Source organism: Poromitra crassiceps, assembly GCF_964638095.1.
Source record: "Poromitra crassiceps genome assembly, chromosome: 12".
Taxonomy (NCBI): domain Eukaryota; kingdom Metazoa; phylum Chordata; class Actinopteri; order Beryciformes; family Melamphaidae; genus Poromitra; species Poromitra crassiceps.
In genome coordinates this window covers 48,544,865-48,561,143 of record NC_139632.1, presented here as the reverse complement: position 1 = coordinate 48,561,143, position 16,279 = coordinate 48,544,865, and positions in this window count along the sequence as shown.

Below are 16,279 nucleotides of genomic sequence, written 5' to 3'. Positions count from 1 at the left end.
CCCGACACGTGAGGGAGGGGGGGAGAGAGATGCAGGTAGGCGGAGCCACAGAGTTTTTCTGTTGAGAATAAACAGAGCAGCACTATTCTTACGAGCATCACTTGGTCCATTTCAGGAGCTTGCTGCTGAAAAGTTTGGTGTCGCGCATCCAAGTCTTTCATAAAAAGTAGGCTAGTAGCCCACGTTATTACCTCGCAGGCTCGCAAGCATTGTGGACTTCCGTGGGCACCATGGGCACTATAGACTACTCTCTCTCTCTCTTTAAATCGATGTTTCTCATCTCCTCCCGATCAGAAATGTCGGCTTTTCTTTTTGCATGCCAGAGATGATGGATTATTATGATTATATCGCCTGTTCTAGCGCTTTCTAGCACACATCAGTTGACCACAAACGGGCAACATGCATCGCAAACTGCGGTAAAAACCCTGATTGAGAGGCATATTCCGAATGCGCTGTATACATGATCAAAGAATCCTCTGAAAACCCGAATAATACTGGAATAACCCAGATGTCTTAATCGGAAAATGCTAAATTCGGAAAAAGGGCAAATTTGGAAAATGCAACTGGAACATGCTGTTTAGCTACATGACATGTTTACAAGACACAAATTCAGAATATTGTCATTTTCCGAATAATAGTGGAATATTGTGTGCATGTAAACGTAGTCACTGTAAATACAAATGTTATTTCTCCACTCTTTCTCAGCATAAGAGAGCTCAACAGTAATGTGTCTTTTCATGATATTTCCCGCCTCAGAAGTAAGTTCCCCATTCCGTATTTTTTTGTTCTTGCTCAAACTGAATGTCTTATTGTCACTCACGATTCAGTAGGTCACGGGTCGGCTTGGTTCCAGCCTTAAAACTCGTTATATAAGGATTTTTCAAAATGTCTATGGAGAATGAATGGGGAACTTACTTCCGGGGCGGGAAACGTCACGAAAAGTCACATGACTGTTGAGCTGGCAAAGTCCTTACAGACATCCAAAACTGAATAATAATCCACCTTATTTTTGAATGCCCCAGTGTAAAAAAATAATTGTGGGTACAAGGTCCGGTTTAACCTGACTTATTGTTGCAGCTTGCCATTTCCTTTGTTATACTCGGCTGCAGACCCCGAATTATAAACCGGAAACTTGAGTACATTATAGAAGTTATAAATATAGTCACGTTATAAACAACTAACCAACGCTGGGGGTCCGTATCGAAACTGCCTTTTTACTGCCATGTAAAGTAACTATTATGCTAGCCGCTAGCATTAGCCACAGTAGCCGACTACCCACAATGCATTACGTTATCCCAGCGCCCGAAGCAATATTTTTTTTCCCATGATGGCGAAGGCTAGGCGAAAGCATGACCCGCCCCTCTCTGCCTCTGATTGGCTGACTGTACTCGGCTGCTCCCACCTTCTTTCCAGGCGAGCCAGAAGTATCTCAAACGTGAGCAGCAGGTGCAAAACAATCATTAAATCAACAAGCATGAGATACTTCATTATATGGAAGGTTACAATTGCAGACCCTATATCTGAGTTATTTAGGCCTACTTAGCCTATTACACAGACGTGTAATTTTGTCTTGTCATTCCAAATTTAATCACACTGTTGCTCTGATTAAAGCAGCTACAAGCAAGATTTTCGATTGTTATTAAACAGTATAATTACAATATTGATGCATCACATCTTACCTATAATAGTAGCTGAGACCAAAGCCGTGTGAATCAGAGATTGCTCTCTTGATGATTATTAAGTCTGTGTCTGTCTAAACTCGCGTCACCAGGGGGTTCTCTCTCTCTCTCTCCTTACCGGTGGACCGGATAAACCCGGGAAGTGAAACCCGGAAGTGAAACGCAGCTGCCTGCCTTCCTCCGTTCGCGCTACCTAGCAACATACCATAAACAAGGAGAACGCCATGCATACTCTCGCGAACATCTCTCGTTATATTCTAACAGGTTTTTTGGAAGTTATTTTGTGGTTATCGCCGAAGTGGCTGCTGCAAACTGTTTCATTTCACTTCCTGATCTGCCCTGGCCACAGACAGACTAACACTGGCCGATTAACTCGGGGTTCAAGCGAGACTACTCTGCGTTGGTCTCGTCTACTATTAGAGGTAAGATGTGATGCATTGATATTAAATTTAGACTGTTTAATAACAATCGAAAATCTTGCTCGTAGCTGCTTTAAGTAGAAGTACAGTTATTTGTGTAAAAAAAAGACTGGTAAAGCAGAAGTACCGATTCAACTTAATTACTCAAGTAAAAGGAAAAAAGTACAGGCTCTGAAATGTACTCAAGTATAAAAGTAAAAGGTTTTCTGTGCAAGGCGAATAGAAACTCATGTCATATTAATATATAATTCAAATACTATTCAACTTAAAAGGTCCCTTCAAAACATATTTCATGATGCATAAAGACTATACTTTAATCTTCTAGTCTTAATCACTATGACCCACTAGCTCAGAGAGTAGGATTGCTTTCTAGCAGTTTGGAGCTTGTGGGTTTTAGTCTCAGTGACTTTTGAGGTTGTGGGTTCGATCCTCAGTCAGTTTTGAATGTTGACAGCCAGAGGAAAGAGTAATTTAAAGCCATGAGAAAACCTCATTCAATCAGTTTGACTTGGTGGCACAGAGAGTAGGCTTGCTGCCCGGCAATATTGAGACCTCAGCCACTTTTGCGGTCGTGGGTTCGAGCATCAGTCAGTTTTGAATGGTGACAGGCAGAGGGAAGAGACAAGAGCGCCCGGAGAAGAGCTGTGAGTGTGAAGGGCAGCTGGTGGTGTGAAGGAATAATACACACAGAGACACCGGGGCCAGAGGTTGTGGGTTCGATTCCCGCTCCGCTGCCACTACCTGGACCTAAGGGGGGTCGGGGCTGTTCTCCCCCCCTGACCTCTGCAGAGACATGAGCTGAGGGTTATGAGACAGAAAACCACAGAGAGCTGAAATTTTACTGACATCGGAAGTACGTTTTGTGTTGTGTCCTGCTGTCCTTACTGCAGCTAGGTGTAAAAATAACTTTTTGAGTCTGGGATTGAACATAACCTTTGCATACCACACAACATTCACATGCTGATCTGAGTGAGCTATAACGCACTTTCTCTTAAAGGAGAACTTACCTCCAAAACACTTTTTTTCAGCTTTTAACCAATATATATGACTTTGGGGGTGATGTGTGAAGAATGCTGGTCAAAATTTCCACATTTGTGACCAAACTGTTGCCATTCTGCCATTTGTATCATTTTTCAGCAGCATAACTGGCAAAAGCGCCCTCTAAGGGTGGAACACTGCTTTTTTTTTTGCCCGCAAATGAATAGGATATTTGACACGTCACGGTGAACCAAAGACTATGGGATTTCAAGATAGTTACTCCACTACTCCCCCTGTACCCTTTCGGCTCCTCACAACTCCAAGCCTATTCCCATGATGTCACTTGACCTGTTAATTTATTACAATCGCCTGTTATTTTCCTACCAACTCATATGTAACACAATACTATCAATAAACGCCACTATAATCATAAAGGACATGGCATAGCAAGTAAATCATTCCCAACCTTTTTCATACTAAGGGGCCCTATGATGAGATTTGGTCTCATGTAAATCTTATTTTTTATTTTTTATAGCCTAGATATGATTTTGTCCAGAATTCCATATAATTAGGTTGAGAGACGACGAATGCTGGAATCCTCTCAAGGACGACTGGTGGTCTTCTGTGCCCCTTTTCGCTGGGGACACAGAGCTGCTGCAATGACGTTCTGCCCGGAGGGAGGGAGGGGTTATTGTGGGTTTGCAGCAATCAGCTCCGAGAGCCCAGCACCAAAGTGAGAGCCTCACTTTCATCCTTCCGCAAACAAATCTAATCGCAGTTTAGCGCACATGTAAAATATAACGCTATACTACGACGTGACAACGTGACAAAGCTGGTCTAAACACATCGGCTACTATAATATCGTCACTGTGTACAAGCAACGCCAACTTTTCAGGAAATGAAGTCAGCAGAGCAGAGCGACTGGGGACTGGGGACTGAGGACTGGGGGGGGGGGGGCACATCAGCACACTGTCTGTGTGTGTGTGCTCCTCCTCCACGTTGACTCGCTGTGTGTGTGTTTTGCTGCACGGAATGGGTTTGATCAGGGAAGTAGCTCCTGTGCTCTTAAAATACTGAACACCACGTTGTCATATTTGACATATGTGTTCATTGTAGACAGTTTATCGCTGAATGTGTCATTACATTATTAATATCTTACCTGAATAAGCTCAAATGCTGTTACAGGATTATCACACCGAGTCTGGAGCACTTTCTGCCGGCCAGGCAGCAGCTCGTAGGCACCCTGCCTTTTAGAGCGCGAGCACAGCTGCTGTGCTCCAGGCAGCGGGGACGCACGGGCGGAGCTCTTCACATGGAGGTCTGACACTGCCCTGCGCTGCAGTAACTTTTAACAAGAATCACGAAAACCCCCAAAACGCAAATTAAAAACGGATTTCATTGCGCGGTTTATCGCTAGTTAGACGAGGGAATGACGTGGAGAAATCTCGCATTGTGTTACCCCAGAGCGGGGGGTTTGTCCTATTGTGCGGTGTGCTGCGGTAACGAGCCTCGCCTCACTTTGCTCTTAGCGATAGTTACAGACGCCCACATACACATACATGGAAAAAAATTATTACATTTCTAGTTCGCCACTGAATTACCAAATTGATATAACTTTCAACCATTTTAAGCAACGCTGTTTCCATACAGACCACCAGCGTTGGCTAGTTGTTGATATTTATAAAGATATTGCAGCTCTCAAATAAATTATTTTCGAGGCGGTGGGCAAACTGTAATGGCGTCGATTTCCGAAAAAGATTCCTCAGCTGAGGACAGCCAAAGAGTTTAGTATAGACAAGAGTATATGTCATTTCTTGGTTTTTTCCATAGGTATTTTCAAATCACTGTTCTGATACATATCTAGGGGGTAAGTCCTCCTTTAAGCTCTTATCATATTTAGTGAACCTCATCCTGATTTTATTTAGTCAAGTTTTCGTCGACTAAGTGTCTAAGTATTTTCATCTCAATAGTCAATTGAGATGTCAAAACCGTAACTATTCATTAGAATTTCCAAACTTATTGTAAAGATATATTAATCTGTTATTCTGGAATTGTTTTAAGGTTTGAATGTGCAATACAGACACAGATGTTTAACTTCTTCTTCACTTCTGATTGGATCTCTTCCCAATTCGTCCCTCCCAAACATTTAGTCTAGTTTTCACCAGTGAAAATAGGAAGTCGACTAACATTTTTCCTCATAGTTTTCATCTACGAAATCAACACTGCTATGGATGCATGTCTCCACCTAGTGGTGCACTCCTCTTCCAAACTCACACACTTTTCCACAACTACACCATGTATCTGAAACAATTTACTTACTGTCAATCTCATCAAAGTTTCTGAAGACCATCTCACGTGATCCCACTCCATAAAGCTGCATTTCCCAATGAAGGGCTGGGCAAACTGATACATATTTCAATTCAAATACATGTCACTCTTGTGTTAGAATGAGTAAATGGGCATTGACACTGTTTTTATATAACTCTTGATCAATTCTCATTAATGTTTTATCTTTTCTTTTTTATTTGTCTGTAGGCTACATACGTGCACTCAGTGCAATTTTCCACTGGGGACATGTCCCCCCCCACTTTTCAAAACCTTGATTCTGTCCCCCCCCACTTTTTAAACTGAAAAAATCGTGGGTAAACTGAAAAAATCATGCTTAATACGCTACTGTTTGACCAGCCATCATATTATGGCTGAGAATGTTAATTGAGTTGCTAATTATAAGCTATAGGCTACTCCAAAAGATTGCCACGGATTTCCTCGTCTGTAAAAAGTGACCTCTCCAGACCCTGAATGCATTTCTAATGGCGCTCTGTATGGAAATTCCCCTTTCCAAGCCGTCTCTGAAGGCAGCACTCACAGAGTTTGGCTTTTTAAGACTAAATAATGATATCACAACAGTATTGATGATATCACAACAGCAAATTTAACTTTTGTACTAATATTATTCAGTTTGTGGAGTTATTTTTCTGTGACAAGTATCATCCAAACGTTAATTTAAAATGAGATATAAATAAAGCACACTAATAATAATAATAATGATAATAATAATACAACCAACGTGATTTCAATATGGCTCTGGCTTTCACATCAGTATTGTTCTATGCCTTGTTCATGTCACCTGCTTTCATATCAGAGCTCTGATGAGTTGGAGGAGGTGGTGTCTAAAAGGCATGTATTTAGTGATGTGTGTAGTTCTTCATAGATCTAGCCTCTTAATCTTCCACTCAGAGTGCACCAAATTGATGCATTTTTATTGTGTTCCCCCCACTTGTGAAACCAGGTATTCACCCTTGCGTGCACTGCCAAGAGTAGCTGCAGAATTATAAACCAGAGACCAGACTATATCAAAAACATAAACATAGGAGGATGTTGCATGCATGCTGTACCACAGGGGGTGGGCAAACTTTTTTCGTTGTGGGCCGCGGCGCATACAGAAAAATATAAGGAGTCGTGGGCCAAACAATGAGCACAGCAGTTTTCAACCTGTTTAGACTGAACGAAAAAGAAATGTTTTTAGACCAGCCGCTTCTTTTCACCTGACAGTGAGGAGTTTCACGTAGCACGTGGGAAGGATCACACTATTCCCCCAGTTCCCCTTCCCGGCGAACAGGCTCCCCAACCAGAGGAGGCACTTGTGCAGCAACCAGGACTCAAACCCCACCGGCTTCCCACCCGCAGACACGGCCAATGTGTCTGTAGGAACATCTGACCAAGCCGGAAGTATTGAAATTCAATATATCCCAAAATACTACAAGGGCAAACCTTTCACGCCATGGCACAGTGGTGTGGCCATTCAGCTTCATGGCACCACACCCACTCCCACCAGCCACATCACACTAGCCACTCCCCCTACCACCCCTCGAATCCTGACTCCACCTTCCTATCCCTAGCTACGGCCCCTTTCCCCTTGCCCCCCCCCCCCCTCCCCATAAAGGTTGACTCCCTCCAACTGTATTCTGCAACTCTAAAATGTTGTAGTCTCAGTAAAGTATCAGCATATCTCCAGGGTGCACTCTTCTTCGATGATACATTATTTTACAAAATACAAAATAAATAGTATTCCCGGTATGGGGCTAATAGCACCGGTGTGGATTCCAAGACCATATGCCACCAGTAACACCATCCACTGATGTGCCACCTAACACTGCAACAACTCTCTGCTCCACCATGCACCACCCACTGTGACAACTCTCTGCTCCACCATGCACCACCCACTGCGATAACTCTCTGCTCCACCATGCACCGCCCACTGCGATAACTCTCTGCTCCACCATGCACCGCCCACTGTGACAACTCTCTGCTCCACCATGCACCACCCACTGTGACAACTCTCTGCTCCACCATGCACCACCCACTGTGACAACGCTCTGCTCCACCATGCACCGCCCACTGCGATAACTCTCTGCTCCACCATGCACCACCCACTGCGATAACTCTCTGCTCCACCATGCACCACCCACTGCAACAACTCTCTGCTCCACCATGCACCGCCCACTGTGACAACTCTCTGCTCCACCATGCACCACCCACTGTGACAACGCTCTGCTCCACCATGCACCGCCCACTGCGATAACTCTCTGCTCCACCATGCACCGCCCACTGCGATAACTCTCTGCTCCACCATGCACCACCCACTGCGATAACTCTCTGCTCCACCATGCACCGCCCACTGCGATAACTCTCTGCTCCACCATGCACCACCCACTGCGATAACTCTCTGCTCCACCATGCACCACCCACTGCAACAACTCTCTGCTCCACCATGCACCGCCCACTGTGACAACTCTCTGCTCCACCATGCACCACCCACTGTGACAACGCTCTGCTCCACCATGCACCGCCCACTGCGATAACTCTCTGCTCCACCATGCACCACCCACTGCGATAACTCTCTGCTCCACCATGCACCGCCCACTGCGATAACTCTCTGCTCCACCATGCACCGCCCACTGCGATAACTCTCTGCTCCACCATGCACCGCCCACTGCGATAACTCTCTGCTCCACCATGCACCGCCCACTGTGACAACTCTCTGCTCCACCATGCACCGCCCACTGTGACAACGCTCTGCTCCACCATGCACCGCCCACTGCGACAACTCTCTGCTCCACCATGCACCGCCCACTGTGACAACTCTCTGCTCCACCATGCACCGCCCACTGTGACAACTCTCTGCTCCACCATGCACCACCCACTGTGACAACTCTCTGCTCCACCATGCACCGCCCACTGTGACAACTCTCTGCTCCACCATGCACCACCCACTGTGACAACTCTCTGCTCCACCATGCACCGCCCACTGTGACAACTCTCTGCTCCACCATGCACCACCCACTGTGACAACTCTCTGCTCCACCATGCACCGCCCACTGTGACAACTCTCTGCTCCACCATGCACCGCCCACTGCGACAACTCTCTGCTCCACCATGCACCGCCCACTGTGACAACTCTCTGCTCCCTCCACCATGCACCGCCCACTGTGACAACTCTCTGCTCCACCATGCACCGCCCACTGTGACAACGCTCTGCTCCACCATGCACCGCCCACTGCGACAACTCTCTGCTCCACCATGCACCGCCCACTGTGACAACTCTCTGCTCCACCATGCACCGCCCACTGTGACAACTCTCTGCTCCACCATGCACCGCCCACTGCGACAACTCTCTGCGCCAGTCAGCAAGCATGAGGGAGCAGCACACATGCTGTGGAGATCAAATTAAGCGCGAGCCCATGATATTCAGACCCTACCTGAAACTAAGCCCGACTAAGCCCTAAACACACAATCAAAACGTTCCTATTGGAAAGGCTTAGTCTAGTGGATTATGTTCTCCCTCTTCTCTTAGAACGCACACTACAAGAAACACATAGCCATCACACACACAGGGCGGGATATGGCGCAGACACAAAGCTTTGCGTAGCTGTTTGGTAGCCTTTTTGCAAGACACGTCCGCGGCCAATATTACTGTGTTTCAGAGGCTCTAGCGGGACCCATTTTGAAAGCTAGACTGAAGATACTGTTATTCTCTGAAATTAGAATGCCTAATGCATCTATTGGTACCAACCATGTCATGCTAGCATATCGGGAAGGGGGTTAAATAATGTTCCAAATTTAGGCAAAATTCTGGCGAGGGAAAAACTGGCATGGCCATTTTCAAAGGGGCCCCTTGATCTCTTACCTCAAGATATCTGAATGAGAATGGATTCTATGTGTACCCATGAGTCTTCCCTTTACAGACATGCCCACTTTATGCTAATCCCATGCAATTTTTGGCAAGAAAATCAGTTAATTACATGCAGAAACCTATACATTTGTTATTTTCGCCTTCTATTTGAATATTTCTGTATACTGGGGTCCGTAAAAAGTCTAGGTATTACATATTGTATATAGATTAAATGAGCCCAATTGTATTCATGTGTGATGATGTTAGTCCCCATAGTAGCCATTTCATTGTAGTGAGACCATTTTTCGAAACTAATACTGATAGTACATTTTTTTTACATGTACATTGGAAGGAGATGGGCACTTTAACACATTCACTGCCAGCCGTTTTTTCAATACTGTAGGTAGCTTCTGCCAAGTTTTTTTTTTGAGGATTCTGGCTCATCTTTCAAGAGCCGAGGATTCTTTTCTGTTAGGATTTTGTGAATGTAACCCAGTAGAGAATTGGGTTCATAATGTTGTTTTATTTATTATTTTTATTATTATTTTCTGATTAGAACAGTGATTCAAAAGTTGCTTCTTTGCCGATTTTGTTTTATTTAGATACATAGGTGTCACCTGTGTTATGTCATGACATGTCACTTTTCTGCCAGAGCAAGATTTAGAGGTTGACCCAGACGAATGCAGCCTTCTGATAGAGTGAAACGAGCAGGACACGCCCCTCCTCACTGCTGCCTGCAGTGAGGATACACCCCTTCAGTTGAGAGCAGCGGAACAAAACACAGAGAGAACGTCAGAGCAGCTACCTCGGTCAGAAAACGAATTGATTAAACCGAGATAAAGTGATTGAAATTGATCAGCGCATCGAGTGTACCGTCAAAGGACACTTGTGTAAGCAGTAGAGGAGTTGGATTGACGACGGAGTGCGGAGGTTGAGTTGCTTTTCAACACTTGTCTTGGTGAGTTAGCTGTTGTATTAGCATGCCACAGCACGAGGTGCTACGTGATTTTGCGATTCTCTCATGATTTTCATTGTCAATCTGTGAGTTTGACGGCATTGTTTGCTGCTGTGGTGTTCAGATCGGAGAGGGGAACAGAGGACCTGGGTGCCAGGAGTTGTACACAACTTTTGGCGAGCGTCCTGGTGAGTTACAGTACAGCCAAAACGATGTGCTATGTGGCTACTTGCTAATGAGGGTGGCTAACGTGATGTCAGCATGTACAGTCAAAACGTGGTCTCAGTATATCCTCTCAATGTGAAGTGACACTACTGTGATGTTAATGTGAAGCAACGTTTTGTTTTGATATGATTGTGAAGAAGTTAGCTCATTATTTTCTTTGATGTTTTATTTATTCATTTTTGTACTTTTATGTTACAAGATTGTTTGTTGTGTGCAATTGAAGTGCAATTGCACAAGAATGAGAAAAACACATGATAATGTGATCTAGCAGCTATGTCCACTATTTAGAGGGACAGTTAAGTCATTTTTGTTAAAAATGGTTGAACATAATTCATGGTTCATTCATGATGGAAATTCATAGTAAATAGTAAATTCATGGTTGTGCTTAAAAAGTAGGAAATTCATGATTTAAAGGAGTACATAATTATCTTAGGATGTTAAAATCATAGTTAAAGATTTGGGTTAAAAGGGATAAAAACTGTCCATACCAGATAACTATTTCACACTTGAAGTTAAAATTAATTAATTCACTATTGTGCTACAGTAGTGTTTTGAGAATTGATAAGATTCACTGATTCATTGATTTATGGCCATAAGAGAGGAATTAGTGGATCGAGATCGTAATAGCCTTGTTTCTACACAGGCTAGGTTTTTCAGATCCCTGGAAATTGACTGGATGTGAATTGGATTCTTCCTGACGAGGAAGTGGCGAGCCAACCATTGACCCTGAAATCACCCTGACCGCCTCCTTTCCCAAGGAGTCGGACCCCGAATCACCCCAGAGGATTCGGCCTGCTTCGTTCTTACCAGTGTGGTAGGCCCGTGGAACCACATTAGATCTGTGAAACACAGTGCACTTTAAACTTTTAAACCCGACTGACTAAAAGGATACTGACTTGACTGAAAAGAACTGCACTGGAACAAGTGACCAAAGAGACACTTTCTTGTCCTAAGGGACATTGCACTATTTTATTTCATTAAGTTTTGGGCCCTAGGGTAAAGCACGGTTGTGTGCTATATATTAGGGAGCCGGCTTAGGTAGGAAGGGTTTTGTACACTTTTATTTGTTACCTACAATAATAATTGTTTATTAACCATACCCGTGGCTCCAGTCGCTTGTGTGTGTCAATTATTTCTATCAGTAATTCTATTCTTCCCAGAGTTGAACCTACAGAACTGGTCCATATATCTTAGAAGTCTATTATATAATCCTAATTTGGCTATACAGACAAAGAGACGGTTACAAACTTGGCGAGCCAGCCAGGAGGAATAAATAAAAATTTGCCAATTGAACATTAAAATTGACACATTTTGAAGTAACTGGAGCAACGAAGGTTTGAATTTACATTAAGCTGGTGTATAGAAAACGGCCTTGATTTCCAAATTTGAAAAATAATTCTGGTGCAACCATAAAAAAAAAAAAAAAAAAATGGAAGTTGTGGAAAAAGAGAATGTTGTGGTCCCAAATGCTGTTATAGTCTCTGGATTAACTAACAGCTCAGCAGATAAGGACGTCTTTGACTACCTCAAACAATTTGGACCAGTAGAAAGGATGCTTGATGCGTCGTCTAACGAGGTTATTGTTGAATTCCAACATGAAGCTACAGCCCGAGAGCTACAAAAACAGTTACCTTTAGACAGACGGTGCAGTGCAGACCCCAAGGTGGTTCACCACATTCAAAGCCTAGCCAGCGTTTACAGCACTGAGGTTAGTGCTTCTGCAACAGTCAGTTATCTGACTGGACTCCAAGATTTAGCTAAAATGAGCAGTCGTCCTTTTGAGGACATTCTGAGAGAGCAGTTGGCTAAGATGGGAGCGTTAGTGGAGGGAAAGCCCTCAGAGCCTGCTCCCACTCCTACAGCTAGACCCCATGATGTACCACTTGTCTCCCCTGCCAATGAGAATGTACACCCAGTCAGTGTCACCTCCCCATCCCCTGACAGTGTCATAGAAATTCCTGAGGGAGATGGAAAGATGCAATTTCCCCAATTGCGAGCAGATCACCTCAGCCCACCTGAAGTGCAGCGTGTCATTGTGGAGCACATAGTTAAAACTAGTGAGGGGGCATCTCATTCCAACTTGTCATACAAATTTAAACCTTTCTCAGGAAGAATACCCCTCCCTTCTTATGAAGTTGATTATGATGCTTGGCGCAGTAATGTAGAGTTTTGTGTAAATGATCCCATGATCTCAGACACTCAGGTTGTGAGGAAAATAATGGAGAGCCTCTCACCACCAGCGTCAAACATGGTGAAATCGCTTGGCCCAAAAGCCCCTCCAATCGACTACCTCACACTGCTTGATTCAGCTTATGCCACTGTGGAGGATGGTGATGAGCTCTTTGCGCGTTTCTTAAACACCAACCAGGATGTAGGTGAGAAGGCTTCCAATTACTTGCAGCGGCTACACACCACCTTGAGCCTAGTAATTAGAAGGAAAGGAATTGCACCTGCTGAGGCTGACAAACAACTTCTCAGACAGTTCTGTCGAGGCTGCTGGGATAGCCAGTTGCTTAATAGTCTCCAGCTTGAACAACGCAAAACCGAGCCTCCATCTTTCTCAGAAATCCTTCTTCTCTTGCGTACTGAAGAGGATAAGCTGGCAAGCAAAGCAGCAAGAATGAAACAACACCTAGGGATCGCCAAAACAAAAGCTCTTTCAAACTCCCAGACTGCATGTATGCCAGGCATAGACAGTACTTACCTTGATGCTTCTTCAGATATGACTAATGATCTCATGAAGCAGATCGCAGATCTTAGTGCCCAGGTAGTGGAACTCAAAGCCTGTCAGACAGAATCTAAAAAGAAGGCATCAAAAGAGAACAAAAAACAAAAGACAAAAAGTGAACTAGAACCGAAAGAATTGAGACAAATGACAGCAAGCGTGCCTACTAGACCCAGACCATGGTATTGCTTTAAATGTGGGGAGGACGCTCACATTGCCTCCAGCTGTAGTAATGATCCAAACCCAGCATTGGTTGAGGCAAAGAAAAAAGCACTAAAGGAAAAGCAGCGTGCGTGGGATGCCCAAAACAACACCCCTGTCCCACCCCTGTTAAACTAGCTCCAGCTTCTGTTGAGGGACAAACAGAAGCTAGGGATGAACAACGTCCCCTTCGTTCAAAGACTAAGAAGGCTCTGAGCTTAAGTGCAGGGGTTAATGTCAAAAGTAAATTGCCTCGCCGACTGATAGGTGGAAAATGTACAGCCAGAGTAGCTGTAGATGGAGTTGACTGCAGTTGTCTGCTTGATACCGGCTCCCAAGTTACGACTATAACCATGGCCTTCTATAAAGATCACTTGTCGGAGCACCCCATCATGCCCATTTCCAACCTTTTCCCTAATCTTGAAGTTGAGGGAGCGAACGGTCAGGCTGTTCCATATCTGGGGTATGTGGAGACCGATATCAAGTTCCCCAAAGACTTATTTGTAACAGAGCCTGAAATACCCACCTTGGCCCTAGTTGTGCCTGATCTTAGTTCAAATAGTGACACCCCGCTGTTAATCGGCACAAACACTCTTGACCCCCTATATGAGCAGTATGGTGAGGGGCCCTTACCTCATTTTAAGTCCCTTCCCTATGGCTATGGTCAGGTCTTAAAAACACTCGAGGTCAGGAAAAAGCAGGCTGACAGTGGCAGTATAGGTTTGGTGACACTCAGGGGCCGAACTAATGAGGTTCTTCCTGCCAATCAGAAGGTGATGCTCGAAGCTTTTGTGCATGTGAGGCAGGCAGAGTCAGAGCAGTGGGCGATAATTGAACCTCCAACTGACTCATCCTTGCCGGGTGGTGTCTTTGTCGATAGTTGCCTTATTACTCTGCCAAAGCATGGTCCCTACAAAGTCCCCGTCCTACTCAGAAATGAAACAGGTCACGACATCACGCTGCCCACTAATTGTGTAATTGCCGAGTTAGCCGCCATCAACGATGTTGTCCCACACCAGAAGCCACAAGAGTGCAATGGCCAAAAACCCTCTGCCAGCTGCTCTGCCCAACAGCAGACTACAGAAAAGACACCTACCTTAGATTTCGACTTTGGTGCTTCACCACTCCCTGAAGACTGGAAGCACAGAGTCAGTCAAAAATTGAACACCTTCTCTGATGTGTTCTCACACCATGATCTCGATTTTGGTCATGCAACCAAGGTTCAGCATCACATAAATCTCAAAGATGATACCCCATTCAAACAGAGATCTCGCCCGGTTCACCCCCATGATTTTGAGGCAGTTAAAAAGCATCTTAAAACACTCCTGGATGCAGGCGTCATACGCGAGTCCGAGTCTCCGTTTTCGTCACCTATTGTAGTTGTGCGAAAAAAGAACGGTGAGGTGAGGCTATGCATTGATTATCGAAAGCTAAATCTGCAAACCATCCGTGATGCTTATGCGCTGCCAAATCTAGAAGAGTCTTTTTCGGCTCTTGCAGGGTCACAATGGTTCTCTGTGATGGACCTCAAATCGGGGTATTATCAAATTGAGATGAACGAGGCAGATAAAACAAAAACAGCCTTTGTGTGCCCCTTCGGTTTCTATGAGTTTAATCGAATGCCTCAGGGAATTACTAACGCCCCAAGTACTTTTCAAAGGCTTATGGAAAAATGTATGAAGGACATCAACTTGAGAGAGGTTCTCGTCTTCTTGGATGATTTGATCGTATTCTCCAGTACACTAGAGGAGCATGAAATCAGGCTCACTCATGTCTTAGAACGCCTGAGAGAATATGGACTCAAACTTTCGCCAGATAAATGTAAATTTTATCAGACCTCTGTCCGTTACCTAGGCCACATCGTGTCCAGGGAAGGAGTAAAAACAGACCCGGAGAAAATCGAGACATTAAAAACCTGGCCAAGACCGCAAACCCTGAAAGAACTCCAGTCATTCCTGGGGTTCACCGGTTATTACCGGAGATTTGTAAAAGACTATTCAAAAATAGTCAAGCCACTTACCGCTCTCACCGCTGGCTACCCACCTAAGCGAAAGGGTTGTAAAACAAATCTGGCTGGTTACCTGAATCCCAAGGAACCATTTAACGATCGCTGGACGGATAAATGTCAAAAAGCCTATGAAGGCATAATTGATAAACTGACCTCTTGTCCTGTGCTTGGCTATGCTGATCCAAAGTTGCCGTACTTCCTCCACACAGACGCCAGCACCACTGGGTTAGGTGCAGCCCTGTATCAGGAGCAAAATGGAGCCACACGTGTGATTGCCTATGCAAGTCGTGGTTTGTCCCGCAGTGAGTCTAGATACCCGGCTCATAAATTAGAATTTTTGGCCCTTAAATGGGCCATAACAGACAAATTTCATGACTATCTATATGGCAATAATTTTACTGTTATTACAGATAATAACCCCCTAACATACCTGCTCACTACAGCCAAGTTAGATGCTGCTAGTTACCGTTGGCTGGCAGCGCTCTCTACATTTAACTTTGATATAAAATACAGAGCAGGCAAACAGAACCTTGATGCTGACTTTCTATCCAGACGGCCTCACGGAACGCTGGACAATGACATAGTCTCCCAGGAGGAATGCCAGCGCATTGAAATGTTCAAGTCTCATCTCCTGTCATGTACTAAAGATACTGGATCTCCACACCTTGATGCAGACATCATCACTGCGACCTGTCAGAGGCATACGGTTAGAGTTTGTGATGATGAGTCTTCTTTTGGTCTAGTGCAGTCTCTTGCCATGTCCCCTGCTGCCATCCCAGCCGCCTTTGAGGAGGAGGGCATAGGCAGTGGTCTATTGACCATACCTAAGTATAGTCATACAGATCTCATGCAGGCTCAAAGAAAAGACCCCGTAATTGGCAAAGTCATTGGCTTATTAGAGACAAGCAACAACCTAC